This window comes from Diabrotica undecimpunctata, chromosome 6 (genome assembly GCF_040954645.1).
Source record: "Diabrotica undecimpunctata isolate CICGRU chromosome 6, icDiaUnde3, whole genome shotgun sequence".
NCBI lineage: Eukaryota > Metazoa > Arthropoda > Insecta > Coleoptera > Chrysomelidae > Diabrotica > Diabrotica undecimpunctata.
This window is the reverse complement of record NC_092808.1, coordinates 49759709-49775876: the sequence shown is the minus strand read 5'-3', so window position 1 is coordinate 49775876 and position 16168 is coordinate 49759709. Positions and strand designations below refer to the sequence as shown.

The following is a 16168-nucleotide window of genomic DNA, read 5'->3' as shown; positions in this document are numbered from 1 at the left end:
TACCTCTATGGAAGGAAGTTTTTAATCCGAACCGACCATGCCGCCCTTAAGTGGTTGATGCAGTTTAAGAATCCAGAGGGTCAGATAGCCAGGTGGATCGAACGACTCCAAGAATACGATTTTAAGATTGAGCACCGAGCCGGAGTTAGCCACAGAAATGCTGATTCTCTTTCCAGAAGGCCATGCCCCGCAGAGTGTTCCCACTGCAACAAAACGGAATCCAAGGAAGCAGCAGTGCTAAGAACGACGATTGTCAACGACGACTGGACGCCTACTAAGATAAGGGAAGAACAAGAGAGAGATCCAGTTATACAGAAAATCCGAAAATGGAAAGAGGAAAACCGTCGACCACCTTGGCAGGAAATATCAAACCTATGCTCAGTAGTTAAGACGTATTGGGCCCAGTGGGACTCATTTATCATCGAAGATGGCTTGCTCAAACGAGTCCTGGAAAATGATGACGGTTCAGAGAAAAGAAGACAGTTGGTGATCCCAAAGAGCAGAATAGCCGAAGTACTTCGTCAGTTACACGACAGTCCATCGGGAGGGCATTTTGGTGTAAGGAAAACCCTTCAGCGAATTCGGGAACAGTTTTATTGGATGAACAGTTCCGACGACGTAAAAGACTGGTGTAAGAAATGTACTATTTGTGCTACGAGTAACGGGCCTCACCGGAAAAGGAGAGCTCCTATGAGACAATATAATGTTGGAAGCCCGTTTGAAAGAATAGCTTTGGACATTGCAGGGCCATTTCCAGAAAGTGAAAATGGGGGCAAGTACATGTTGGTAGTAATGGATTACTTCACTAAGTGGGTCGAGATTTACGCACTTCCAGACCAGAAGGCCGCCACCGTTGCAGATAAGTTGATCCAAGAATATATCAGCCGATTTGGAGTCCCTTTGGAGATCCATAGTGACCAAGGCAGGAACTTTGAAAGTGATCTATTCCAAGGAATATGTGATAGACTAGGCATGAAGAAAACAAGAACTACCGCGTATCATCCGCAATCGGATGGTATGGTAGAACGAATGAATAGGACAGTTGGCAAGTATTTGACAAAGATGGTGTCCGATCATCAGCGAGACTGGGACCAATACCTTCCGTTCTTCACAATGGCCTACAGATCTGCTGTTAACGAATCAACGGGCCAGACACCAGCCAGAGTCCTATTCGGACGCGAAATGCGACTACCTTGTGATCTAGAATTTGGGTGTCGACCTGGAGAAGATGTAGCAGGTGAAGATTATGTGATCGAATTACGAAGAAGAATGGACGATGTACATGAGTTGGTCCGTTCCCACCTTCAGATCGCTAGCGACCGAATGAAGAAACGGTACGATACACAAGCCGAAAAGGGTTGCTTTAAGAAGAACGACAAAGTATGGCTGTATAATCCCAAGAAGCGAAAAGGTTGTTCTCCCAAATTGCAGCAGTTTTGGGAAGGTCCATACCTCATCATGGAGAAGATCAACGATGTCATCTACCGAATAAGCAAGATTCCGAGGGGAAAGCCGATGATAGTACACCATAACCGGCTGGCGTCTTTCGAAGGTGACCACGACGTAGATGAAGAAGTGGAAGTAAACCAAGTCCAAGACGTGTCTGACCTCACGTTTGAGGAATTCATGGGTGCCTATGGAGGTACCGGTAAAGCAAGACATGGTGTTACCACTGAAGAAAAGCAAGATCTACTCGCGCTCCCCGATGACTACTCGCTGGCCCTTACCATCCCGGCCAGTATCAAAGACGCACCAGGGTTGGCATCCGTCTTTCGAAGGAAGTTTGGTCGAGTTGCAGAACTTCAATGCCAGGTGCCAGCTCCCTGTAAAACCTTGAAACTCCAAGATGCATCACGTTACCTTTTCTACCTGGTAACAAAAGACACTGCCCGTGACCAACCTACCTACCGAGATGTGTGGGAAGCCTTACTTCAATTGAGAGAGCACGTACTAGAGTCCGACGTGCAAAAGTTAGCCATGCCAAAGTTGGAGTGCCGCCAATTAGATTGGAGGGTTATCCGAAATATGGTGGAGGAGATCTTTAAAGACACCGAAGTCCAGGTGTTAGTCTGTTGCAATCCGCATAGTTACTGGTGCGGAGAGAAAACCGTCCCTTGTCATTTTTATACAACTGGAAGTTGTAAAAGAGGGTCCAGTTGCCGATACCAGCATACAGTTCCGGTTTCAGTCCCGACAAGGTTCCAGGAGGAACCATCTTTTAAGAGGGGGGCAATGTTACGATAATTATCCTGGCCTAAAATAACCGTAAATATTATGACTAATGCTGTTCTGTTTTTAGATTTTACGAGAGTATTCTATTAGCCGGCAGAAATTTACCTGAAGGTACCTTCCAGAAACGGTCGAGCCGATGTAAAAATACCCGTTTGCCTTACCGTTATAATTTCGCCGCTAATCGAGAAGGCTGTTCGATGATTCTAGCGTAAAGGCAATGGCATATATAAAGGACATTTTATTTGGAAGGAACAGTTAATAAAGAAGATTCGCGCTCGCGATATTTTTGTTACGCTCGCCTAAATAAATTATGTGTATTATTTAGTGAGAAATAAACTTATATAAATTATCGTGCCTTTTAATAAATTAAAGTAGGAACAATATAATAAATTAGTAAAGACATTATAAATTAAAGACATAACAATTAATAAATTCACAACATTATTATACATAGAACTTAGAAAATTATTTATCGTAAGCTAATTCTACTTACGGATGTATAATTGGTTGGAGTTTAGAATACGCTAAATAGATATCCAATAGAATACGCTAAATAGATATTTTAAATATGCCGAGATGTATCGAGAAAGAACAAAGACTTATATTAAAATTATTAAATTATTTTCAATTACAAAAAGACATATTACGATCCTGCAACTGTCAAATTTAACTAAAATGTCATGCAATAATTCTCGACATTCTTAAAATCCTATATGACGTCAAAATTAGTGACGCACTGAAAGAAGGGTTTGGGACAGACTGTAGTCGTGTCAGTATGGGTAGATTTATGAAATACGGAGAACTCATGTTTGTTTTTAAGACTGACAATTTTTAAATCTAAAAAATTTTATGGACTGATTTTGTTCTGTTTCTATTGTAAATTCAATATAAAAATTGGTCAAGTTGCCTGTCAGTTCCTGTAAAATATGTTTTACAGGAAGTATAATATATAGTATAATATATAATATGTATATATATATATATATATATATATATACTTTAAAAAAATACTTTATAGGAATTGTAAATTAATATAATAAAAAATCTAGAACACAAAAATTACAAATGTTTAGGTCCACAAATTAAAATTATTTATTAAAATATAGAATGTTAAATTAAGTAAAATTTATGTTTGATAGACCCATGAATTAAAGTAAGGTTAGACATTTACTCGATGTACAATTTTGTTCTGTTTTAATAGCTAGTTGGTAAAATGTTTTGCCATTATCCCAGTTAAACTGTTTAAAGTTTATCAGCAATTAGCATTATAAATCTGTTAACTTTGGTTACAGCTACTTTTATTCAAGGCTAGTAAATAGGAATACATATACTTCAATCAAATGCTTCTGTCTGATTTTTTGTTAATACAATTATCACACTCTGCTATGAAAACCATCTCTAGAAAGATTCTTTTACTATAGTTTTTTTTCTGCACCTTAGATTTTAAAGGAACTGTAGTCCATCGTGTCGTTATTATCATGCACATGTGTGGCAAGAGTGAATCTTTATGTATATATATACATATATATATATATATATATATATATATATATATATATATATATATATACCAATATTCGGTATATTTCACTATAAATTTAATTTTAATTCATTAAAGATTCAAATTGCTCTTTTTGGTAATTAGTTACTGCACCGTCTATAATACTTACTAGGGACGTCTATAATAACCATCTATAATAACGTATATCCCATTAGCGAACATATCGTCGGTATTACGTTTCTTTACGAGCCACCCATTCTCTCGATACTTGTTCTATATATTTTATCGAAAATCCACCCTTGTAAAATATTAATTCCTCCCACCCGTCGCAGACTAGCATTTGTCAAAGTAATAGAGAGCTGTCGCACGGCTATGCCGCTCTAATACTTCTCTAATAGCAATCGAGGGACCCATTTATCGATATCTAAAGACATGCATTTTACAGACAATTCATATGCACGTGTCTGGAACGCAAAGATATTCAAGCGAAAACCACCCTGTGAGATAACACAAGCGAAAAATCCTAGATAATTATCTTGAATTTTGTGGTGCTTTTTCGACGAGATTTTTCGAAGGGGAGAAAAATTAGGGAGTTTCGACTTTAAATCATAAAAATTTATTAAAAAGGGTGATGCCTAAAATTTCAGTGTGACGTTAGTTGAAGGAACGATTAATCACAACCAACAAAGGTAAAAAATTTTAAATTAATGACTTTGAAAACTAGAATTTTATTTTCGCGTTAAAAGTAATTATTACGTACCTAAAAAATACACAATTACAATGAAAAATATGAATTATGAATGTTTTTACTCATGATATATATGCAATTGTTAAAATTTTAGACAAAACATACACACAAAATTTAAAGATAACTAAACCGAGTATAGTTCGGATCTTAGAATAGTGTTATAGGGATTATGTGGAAGATATTTGAGTAGTATGATCTAATATAATCAATCAAGATGACAACAGATATTTATTTTTTTAAAAATTGATCATGAACAAATTGAATACATATCCAAATGATTTTTTAGAGTCCGAAAGCTATTATACATATCGCAGAACAACTACTACTGTTAAATGAAATATCTAGACTGGAAGAATTCAGTTGATTCGCAGAAAAAAATATGGTTGGTAAATACTTGATTTATATTTTGATAAACACTTTGAATATTACAAACCAGAAAAAAAATCTGGAATGACTTATCACTTACGAATACGTATAGCATTTTTTGACTGCGAAAAGACGTTTTTTTAACGCCTACTTCTATAATCTAATCATACTGCACCACTGTACGTCTTCCAGAAAACACTTTTTCATTCCAGATTCCAGAAAACACACATTTTTTACAAGATCAGACCTTAGTCTAGAGCTCAGAATCCTCTGATTAAATGTTACGTTTTCTAGTACTAATCATAATCAAATAGAGGAAAATGCAATACTTGGGTCATGTGTTTAGAGGCGAAAGATATGAGTTGCACCGAATCATATTGGAACGTAAAGTACAAGGCAAAAGTTTAGTTGGAAGATGCCAGAACTCGTGGCTGAAAGACCTGAGGAGATGGTTTGACCACACATCCGCAGAAATATTTCGTACAGCAGTTTCCAAAGCTACAATTGACATTTAGATCGCCAATCTTCGAAAGGAGATGGCGCAATAAGAAGAAGTAATTCCAGGGTTTTGGAACCATCTACTAGATTATTTTGGTGAAGTGGATGAATACCATATATTTTCAAGTCACTTGTTAGTCTCCATAAACTGTTTGCCGCCTGCAATTGAAAGTCTCTAAGTCATATAAGATTTGTTTCACTGTTTAAATTTCTCACTTACTGAATCTGCATCTTCGTCCCCATGATACAACCCCGTTATATTTAGGCCTCAATAGCGCATTCGCGTCACAGCCGAAGCTCAGTTGCAGTTGGTTTATCCTGGCATCGCTAACTAGCCGTTCCATCTCCTGTAAGTTTGTTTTTATTTAGCTATTAGTTTCATTGGTACTTAATATATTTTTTTTATTTCTTCAGCTACTTAGTAAAAGTTGGTCTATTAGTCTAATGTAAAGTGATCTTAATTAGGCTTTATCCATCTTGTGGTTTACAGGCATTGTTCAAATGTGTTTTGCCTTGAGGAGCTCCTATTTACTACCAGCTAGTAAAAGTGTAAAATTATTTATTGTCTATTTTATAAATTATTAATTATAATATTAATATCATCTTATTTATTATTTAAATATTCTTTTTTTTATTTTTGTGTAAAATAAAACAAAACTTTATACATTGCTATTTTTAAATTCATCGCCCTAAAAGACAAAAATGAATTTTTTGCACCAATTTACAATAAATAGACTAAAAGATATTAATTTATCATTGAATTATTTCAGTTTGTTTTAATTTTTTGATTGCAAGTCTCAATATTGGAATGGCCTAAAATTTGTTTCGACGGTACCGTTTATTATTACAATTTTTGCAATATTTTTCATTTTTGTTTTTTAATTTTTAGAGTAAGTTCTATATATTTTAAACATTTTCTATGTTTTCTTTTATTTTTAGACTACGGTATATTTTAATAAAATTGTTTTAAATGTATAGCGCATAAGTGTATTCCAAGTAAACCAATTATCCGATAAATATTTGCGAACACACTAACTCAATTTTTTGACCAATTCATTTTTTCATATCACTAACAGCTAAAAGGGTTTTAAATTCATAAAATTCCAGCTGTCCATTACTTTTTGCAGCATCATATCCCGTCACATAGTAATCTATTTTGAGTCCGTTCACTTTATGGCTGTTTTTCGTAAGATCCACCATAAACCGAAATTAATTACTTTTTGATCTCTGCGACTGGTTGGTCCGTAAATCATGTTTTTCACCAGAATCGATGACGCTAATTCGCGTTTTATATTTTCCTTCCTCGCTTCCGATCAGATAAAAAATGGTTGGAAAGTTCGACGTAGAGGAGGCATTTTAGAAAAGTTTTAAAATGAAATATAAAGCTTGGGACTTTGGAGGTAATCGTCGATAAATTATTGGTAAAAATATTGGAAAAGTGGCTGTTTTGGCACGTTTAAATTTTTTCTTCTTTCAATGCGGCTATCATACAATAATATTTTTTTATTTATGTGTTGAGACATAAAAGTTCTTTTGGTTTGTAATTTTGAAAAGTTTTACAAAAATAATGAGGGGAAAGTGAACGGTATGATGTTTAATTTTTTTACGTCGATGAAGAGACACAACCGTCAGTCACAGATAATTAGTAAATATATTTCAATGAGACGAGATAATAGTAAGCCTATCCTAACAATATCTGATAAATATATTATTAAATTTACAAAATATGGAAATAAATTATTATAACTACATAACATGATTTAGTGGAATTCACATATAACTAGCAATTCTGGAAAAATCCCGGACAAATAGACTGTCAGCAGCAAATGTTGATTCATGTTTCATTGTCTACGTATTAAGTTTATGTAAGAAAACACCAGATCCAGAAGGGATACCTGCCAGCATCCCTGAAAACTCATTTTTTGAATAAATACAACCCTTTATACATCCTTCAGCAACTGACGTACTCTTCCATCTACCATGCTGATTTAACATTGTCATACTGGCTCCAGCATTTGCCAGAAGAGTTGTCGATGTTAGATGCAGACAGTGACAGTGATCAAGAGCGCTCAAACCCAGATATTTTGCCGTGATAAAGGGGATTTTGCCAAATGTATTTTTTCCAATTGATTATACAGTAATTATTTTGCTGTATACCAAATATACCAAATACTAATGCAACTTTGTTCAATAAAAACGTCTCGTTCGGTGCTTCATAGATAATTTTTAAAACATCTTCTCTAGACAGAACTTTAGTTTTTGCTAAAGTGTCCTTTTGATCCTTGCTTCAACTCTTCGTTTAACTTATGGTAATTAGCGATATTAATAGATTACCCTCAAAGTATTCTTTACCATTGAATTTTTGGATCATAAGGAACGTTTTAGGTTTGTCAGCAGCAGATGTTTATTTATGTTTGACATCATTTCCCTAAAGTCGGTATTGCCTAGTCTTCTATGATAAATTTTCTTTATTTTTAAAAATATTTATATTGTGAATATGATAACAAACTAGTATGATATAAAAGTTTATATGCGCCGTGGGCATTAGTAGATGTGTATACCCTTGGGCGACTTACAAACACTCGGGCCAGAGGCCCTCGTGTTTTTAAGATGGTCGCCCTTAGGCATAAATATCTACTTAATGGTCTTGATACATAAATAACTGTAAACAATTTTTCAACCTTAATTTTTACAATTTAATAAAAGTTTCATAGAATTTTACTTTTTGTAAAATGATCAATAAGTATAAAAATTTAATCTAAAATTTAAATAAAACTAACATAAGTAAAACAAAAAATATCCAATATATATTTCACACCATGTATGATGTTAGATTTATTATCATCATTAGTTAGATATTTTTGTCTACTGCTAAACATATGTCTCCTTCTCTTTCACATATTCCGGTCTTGAGCACTGTTTATCTAGTTGTTTGTTATTCTCTTTACATCGACGCTCCATCTGGTTTAGTGGACAACCTCTACTTCTTTTATCCTCCTGAGTCTTCATATTATTGGTCTTCTCGTCCAACGGTTGTCGATCATTTGGGCTATGTAACTTTCCCGCCTCCATTTAGACCAGTGATTCCCAAAATGGTCTATATTGACCCCCAAGGATCAATGAAAACATGCAAGGGGTGTACTTGTGCAAAAAAAATTGGGGGTCTATGAAATAAAAGTGGGGGTCAAAACTAAAATCTCATGCTATAGCTTTTAAAGGTTGGGCTCTATTTATCAAAACTTCGTAGTGGCCAGTCAATGAAAGGGATAGATTGTATTGATCTCGTGAGAATCATAAAAAATTGCAAAAATTGCGCCACGTTTATTTATTTAACACCTGTATAAAATCTGAGTTTATTTGCGGCAAAATACAAAAACTGCATACAAAAGGTAAGCTACTTACCTTTAAAACGCATCTTGATTTTTGTCAATAGGCGACTTGAATCAAAAGATATCGAATTTTTACCGTCGAGCTGATACAAATTTTATTGAACATTGATTTCGCGTGCGTAACTGACACGCAAAATCGACGGTAACTTCAAGCGTTTTTTATAAGAGAATGATTCATTCTAGACAAAAAATGCCTATAAACATTTTTGTATTGTAAAAACAATAAAATTATTTCGGTTACATTTTTTATTTGAAACATTTTTGACGGTGTACTTCGATTGTGTAAATCGATTTTTTTGCGTTTTTACCTCCTTGCGAGGGGGTTTTAGGGGGAAGCCCGGGGGTAAAAGTGGTAAACTTTTTGCATCATTTTTTGGGTCCCAAAATTAATATTCACGGCAAAATTCAGCTTGTTCGTATGATTTTTAGAGTTTCAGTGGCATTTTCGTCTCTGACCACTGGAGTAAATAACTAAAATGCAACTTTGACGAACTGTCCGTTTTATTGTATATTTGTATAGAGTAGATGAGGTTTTGTTGCCAATTCTTATAGTGGATTAATTTGACATGGGCATAAAGTTCCTTTAATATTGGTAACTCAGAAAATGAAACACAAATTAAATATCAGCAAATGAAAAACAGAACAATGAAATATCAAACATATTTTTTATTTCATAAGATTGAGCGACACATTTTTTACTAGATTTATCAATTTCAAATATAGTTCCTAAAAAATGGTCCTGTACGAAATATCCCATTTATAAATTAATATTTTTACTACCAGAATATTGGTATTTTTACTAAATAATTTTATGCTGCATTGTCACATGCTTCTAGTACACTGTCTATTAGTCTGCAAATCCTCTTACCTATCATCTACCAGATCTGTGTCCTTCGCCTAACCTGAATTGTTAATTATTTTAGTAACATCTTTTTTATCCTCGTTTATTGTACTGATACTTTTTCTGAACAGTATTTTTGAGTATATAGTAAAATAATGTCGATAATAACTACTAAAATGCAGCTTTGACTAACTGTCTGTTTTATTTTATATTTTTGTGAGCGAGATGAGGCTTTGTTGTCAAGACTTATAGTGGATTAATTTGACATGGGCATAAAGTTCATTATTAAGTAATTGGTAACTCAACAAATGAAAACACAAAAATGAAATATCAGCAAAAGAAAAAGAAAAAAATGAAATATCAAACATATTTTTAATTTCATAAGATTGAGCGACACATTTTTTACTAGATTTACCAATTCCAAATATAGTTCCGTAAAAAATGAACCTGTATGAAATATCCCTGGGAAAATGGGTGCGCCGTTTGATTTAATCTTAGAAGTTGTCACAACAAAGGGCTTTCGTTAATCATAATGTCAATAAATTTATCGCGTGCTAATTACAGTTGAGTGTTATCTCCGGGATTATCAACGTATAAGAAGTATTTATAAAACGGATTATGTCCTAAATCTGACTTAGACTTATGACGGCGCGTAGTTGCGTTAATACCCGAGAATAAAAACTATTTACATTTTCAGGGATCCGGTAACCGATTACGAGAAGATGAAAATTGTTGTAGAAATAAAAATGATAATTCTCTAACCAAATCCAAACATTTAATTGTGAAGTTTAGTTTCAGTGAATTATTTAGTTCATGAGAATTCATGCCAATATCTGGATAATAAAAGAAAATCAGCATACATTTTGAATATTCAGATTCTGCATAGGGTAAACCACCCAGTTATTGGCATTTTAAGGAAAAGAGTTGTTTAAACATAAGATTTATTATATAGGTAACATCATAGGGGGATATTTTGATTTTTTTTATAATTTACTATTATTACTGTTAATTATTGGCAGTTATATTCTAGTTATTGGCATGTAGTAATTGGCAGTGTACTCAATCATTTTCACCCAGTAATTGGCATAATTTTTATATCAAAATATTGATTGAGCATTGAAAACAAAACTAAAACATAAGTACTTACTTACAAACAAAGTGTCATTTATTTATATATTTAAAAAAAAAATTACAAAAACAATATTCTTTATACAAGTTAGTTAAGACAAGTTTTACAAACAAAATATTCTTTATATAAATCATATTTTTCAAGACTTCCCTTGTGAAATGTTCTGGAACACTTCTGGCATTTAACTGCAAACCTAATCAGGGAAAAATTTCCAGTACATGTAAAGCATATACCCTTATTCATAAAAATATTATTGTTACGTGGTGAGCAGAGTTCTGGAACTTCCGGATCAAATCCTAATACTGACAGATTTCTAACGTGCTTTTGGAATTAACCTAATTGGAATTGACTTTATTTTTTCTGGCTTCTTTTAAGAGCTGTAAAGTATCTTCATCGCATATGTTGCAAAAATCGGTCAAATTGATTGATTCTGTTGTGGTTTCGCCAAATTTATCTACGGTATATTTTTTACCTAGGCATTTGCTGTAGTCAATAGTATCCACGTTCTAAGGACAGAGGCGACACACTCTAAAACCACTTAAGATAGCCGATGGTTTAAGAGTATCTACTGCTTCTTTTAAAATTTTACCAAAGTTATTTTTACTTAGTTGTTCAAATGGATTTTGTCTCTTCTAATTCAACAAAGCTCTTTTCCACGCATTTTCAAGTGGTTTGAAACTAGAGACGTCGGCGGGTTGAAGAATTCTAGTGGCATTTGGATATCACTGGACTGGCATATGGACTTAGTTGGTATGTTAAATGTGTTTTGTACCCGTCTACAAACATTATAATTGGAAATGTAACATTTTGTTTTACTAAATAAGGATTTAATATCTTAGATATATAATCATGAGATACATCTGCTGGCATCGAACCTTTTTCACTAGTAGCAATACCCCACCCATCTGGAACACCTTCTGCGATGCTTTTGGGTAATCTTTGATAAGCATAAACGATCATCGGTGGAGTTGTAACTCCCGCAGCAGAAAATGTAAACATGATGGTAATATTTGTTTTCGATGGGCCTTGGGTAATCTTTGATAAGCATAAACGATCATCGGTGGAGTTGTAACTCCTGCAGCAGAAAATGTAAACATGACGGTAATATTTGTTTTCGATGGGCCTTGCTCTATCTGATAATTATTTTTGACACCTTTTGGTGCAAGAACCCTATCTTCTTTCGGACAAAGGGTAACATAAGTTTGATCTCCGTTGTAAATTCTGCTAGGATCAGAACGAATGTCAAAATATTTCTTATCCATTAAATATTCTTGTATATCATTAAACCACTTTCTGATAATATTTTCTGACACGTTTCCACTGGCATTATTTACAGCTTCAGGGATTTAACAATTCTATTTGTTAAATTAGGTTGTTTTCTTAAAAACGATTGATACCAATGATCTCCAGGGAGATTATTTTTAAATGGATTTGGTTGGGGGTTCTGATCCAAAAAGGACTTAACAGAAACTTGGATGTCCTCTTTTCTTTTTGGAAAACCATTTTCTGTGACAATCTACTACCCACTTTTCTAATACAGTTTCTTCTGAAATACTTAAATAAGTATTTGGACCATGTGCTACTTTTTTAATATTTTTCGCATAGTCTAAATTGCAGAGTAGCTCCGGGTCCAAATTTCCAATTTTTCCTGAATTTTACGTCTTTTTTGATAGTTTTTTGAAATTTCTCAATGTTTTCTTAAACCTAATGTCATTCTGAATACAGATTTACCACAGAATTTAACATAAAAAATGTTCGTATAATATTTCAGCAATTACTTAATTTTGTATCCTGTTATTGAAAAAATCAGTGTCTTACCATTTTTACAATTGTTATTTATTGTAAATTATTCTTCTTCTTTAAGTTCCATCTTCTGTCGAAGGTTGGAAATCATCATGGCTATGCAGACCCTGTTGACTGCCGCAGCCGCTCTAAATAGTTCTGCACTACTTCTGCACAAGTTTTCTTCTTTTGATAGTCAATAATATTTCAACTTAATTTCCTATTCTTTGTGTAAATTATTACACCTGCAAAATAATACAAAATAAATTACCAAAACTCTATATTTCTTTCATGTATATATGTGTACATTTTGATTTATATCTCTGCATCTCTGATACTAAACAGGACTTCCCTTGTATTCAAGACATAAATAAAGCCAAACTGAGTATTAATAAAATATTCTGTATATCTACTGTACATTTCTTGCAGTAATGTATTTAAAACGTGACTCATCCCTTATTGTTCATTAATCACTTCATGTAGTTGCACAGTGTTTCTTTGCTACTGTAACAAAAGTCGATTAAACCAATCAGTTGGTAATATCCGCGTGTCATAGATTATGTTAAAGAGATTACATAGTGTTCTAATTCTATTTCCACCTCAACAATTTTAGTATTTCAAGACTCACCTCACCGAATGGCGCAGTTGAAAGTTATTAAGTTTTTTCTCATAATTTTTAATTTCATTATATTCTTTTTATGAACCTGTGTTTCTTACATGTTATATTTTATCTGATTATTGCGTTGCTTCTCTTGTATTAATTTCTCTTTATTTCTAACTTCTCGTTTTTGGTCAATGAGCTTCAGTATTTGCCCAGTCATCCACCTTTTTTGCTTCTTGTTTTCACTGCACTCAATTATGTTTCTTGAACGTTCTTTAATATATTTTTCATTATCTTCCAGTTTTTCTCTATGCCCTTCTCTTTGCTTACTGTCTACTTTATTTTTGCTTCTAGTATGCTGGTTATTTCTTGTTTTACGGTATCCAAACTACTCCACGGCGGCATCAGGAAAAAACAATCTCCTTGATACTGCTACAAGATTATTTCTTAATAAATTCTAAATCTTGATTGAGATCATACATTACAGCGCCTAAATGTTTTAACTGATATATTATTATGATAATGTAATTTTGGAATTAAACAGCAAATTATCTGATTAATTAACATTATTTACACAATTAGCAAACCAAAAACAAAATTAATGAATTTGATTATCAATATGTGATTGGTATCAATATATATATATATATATATATATATATATATATATATATATATATATATATATATATCTATATATATATATATATATATATATATATATATATATATATATATATATATATATATATATATGTTATCAATTTGTATTACAGACGCCATATTAGTAATTATATATTTTCTAATCTTTGTCTTCTTATTTGAGTTCAGAAATACGTTAACCTTTTATAAGGTTCAATAAGAAGAGGAGTAGGAGGTAATATATAAAATAATTCAAATTTGTGCAATATAATTAAAATAGAATGATAAAATACCTTTGAAAATTTTCATACAAATAAACACATCCCTTAGAAATAAACGTTTCCCTAAATTATATAGCTTGTATTCATAAAATTAACACACAAAAATCATACAAGTTTAGTTCAATTAATTGTCTCATTCTAACAATTTTCCTCTGAACTTTACTTAAGCGATTAACTTTAGTGAGCATCCTAGCGAGAACTCCTTTTCTGGTTCTGCTTATAAAAACAGGACTGTCGATCAAAAATGTCCTAATAAAAACCGTTTATATCTCCTTTTGTCTTCCAAACTCTTGTTAGCTATGAATCTCCCGAGGAATGGTAGTTTGTTTTTTTACTTAAAAATTCTGCAAACTTTTTATACTGCCAATTTTCCAACTCAGGATTCAAATAGTAACACTGTTCTCACTTACATTTACACGATTTCTTACAAATTAAAATTTACTTTCACCGTTCAAAAACAAAAACTACATATATTATATTTCTTCTGCTGAATTCGATGTTTAAACTCTCGCTTAAAGTCAAACAGCAGTTCCTTACCCTTTCGGTTTCCAACATATCCTCTTTTTCATTTAAGACAAAAGAAATTCACTTCTCAAAAATCAATTTTCACATTTCATAATTTTGTACAAAACATACGAGATAAAAGAAACTTTCTACCTTTAATGACTTGTTTTGTTCAAGACAAAAATTAATCCTTAAAAAAAACAGGTAAACAGATTTCCCATGATGATATTTCAATGAAACATATTTTTTTTATCGAAATTAACGTGTCTCGACGTCTATGGCTATTGACACGGGTAGAAAAACGTCTGGAGTATTACATTATACATATAAGATTAATACAGTAAGTTACATTAGATTTGAAATAAATATAATGCTACAAACATTTTGTTTTTTTTTAACGAACAGTGTTCCAATATTTGTTATATACGATAATATAATCTGCAATCTAAGTCAATTAGAGCACTGTACGCATTTGGCGAACTAAGTATCTGTTTCAGGTTACCGTTTATATTATGCGCTAGACTATAATAGTCTATAATAACTGCACTCAAGCGTTCTACTGTAAGGCGGTGAGAGTCACAATGTTCACAAACAGGTGGGTTTTCGGAAGTCATCAGGTATCCGTGAGTGAAGCGAGTGTGTCCTATTCGGAGTCTTCTAATGATGAGTTTGTCCCTCCTAGTTATTGTAGGTATCTTAAATGAGTACACAGTGGGATTGATTATGTGCAGTTTTGTGTTTTGTCCATTCCAATGATTTTGCCATGTTTTACGAGTGTTTTGTTTTATGATTGCTGCTAGATCTTGATGAAGATGAAGTTTTTCTAGGCGTAGGTCATAACAACTTGCTTTTCTTGCTGCGATATCTGCAGACTCAATTCCAGTGATCCCTACATGAGATGGGGTCCAAAGAATGGTTATTGATGTTCCTCTGCTGTGGTTTTGATGACAGATGTGTTGGATTTTTTGGACTATCGGATTTAACGAGTATATGTTGGCAATGGACTGAATTGAAGAAAGAGAATCAATGAATATAGCTAGAGATTTCTTATTAGGGGAAGTCCTTTCAAGAGCTTTAAGGATACCATATAATTCTGCAGTATGAATACTACAAGTGGTTGGTAGTCGGTGTAGAGCTAAGATAATGTTTTCGGTACAGATAGCACAGCCAGTATTCTTGTCATCTTTAGATGTGTCGGTATAAAGAACTTAGTTGTACTGTTTTGCATTTATTGCTTTTTGAAATAATTGTCTAAGGAGGTGCTTAGGAGTGTCTTCTTTCTTACATCGAATTGGACTAGTATTGAAAGCAGGTAGCTTTTTGGTTCATGGAGGAATATTGGAAGTACTGATGGGGGTAGTTATATTCGATACTATAGCTGCTAGCAAAGGATTTACTATTTGTGGAAGGGGGTAAACAGATCTGTCTCTATTTTCAGGAGCGTGGTGGATGTTAATGAGCTTAATTACTGGGTTTTTTGGATTGGCGGAAACTCTAGTGAAATAAAAAGAGAGTAAAAGCTGACGTCTTATAAAAATTGGAGGTTTCAAAGCTTCAATGCATATGCTTTCGGCGGGGCTAGATCGAAATGCACCTAGACATATAAGTAAGGAGGTCGTTTGTATTTAATTTAGAGATTTAAGATAAGTATTAC

The 16168-nt window shown here is 33.1% G+C and overlaps 1 protein-coding gene across 1 annotated transcript in view; it reads left to right on the top strand.

The window, feature by feature from the left end:
• Positions 1 to 16168, top strand: part of LOC140443434 (roundabout homolog 2-like) — a 332418-nt gene that overhangs the window by 246832 nt on the left and 69418 nt on the right. The window lies entirely within an intron of this gene.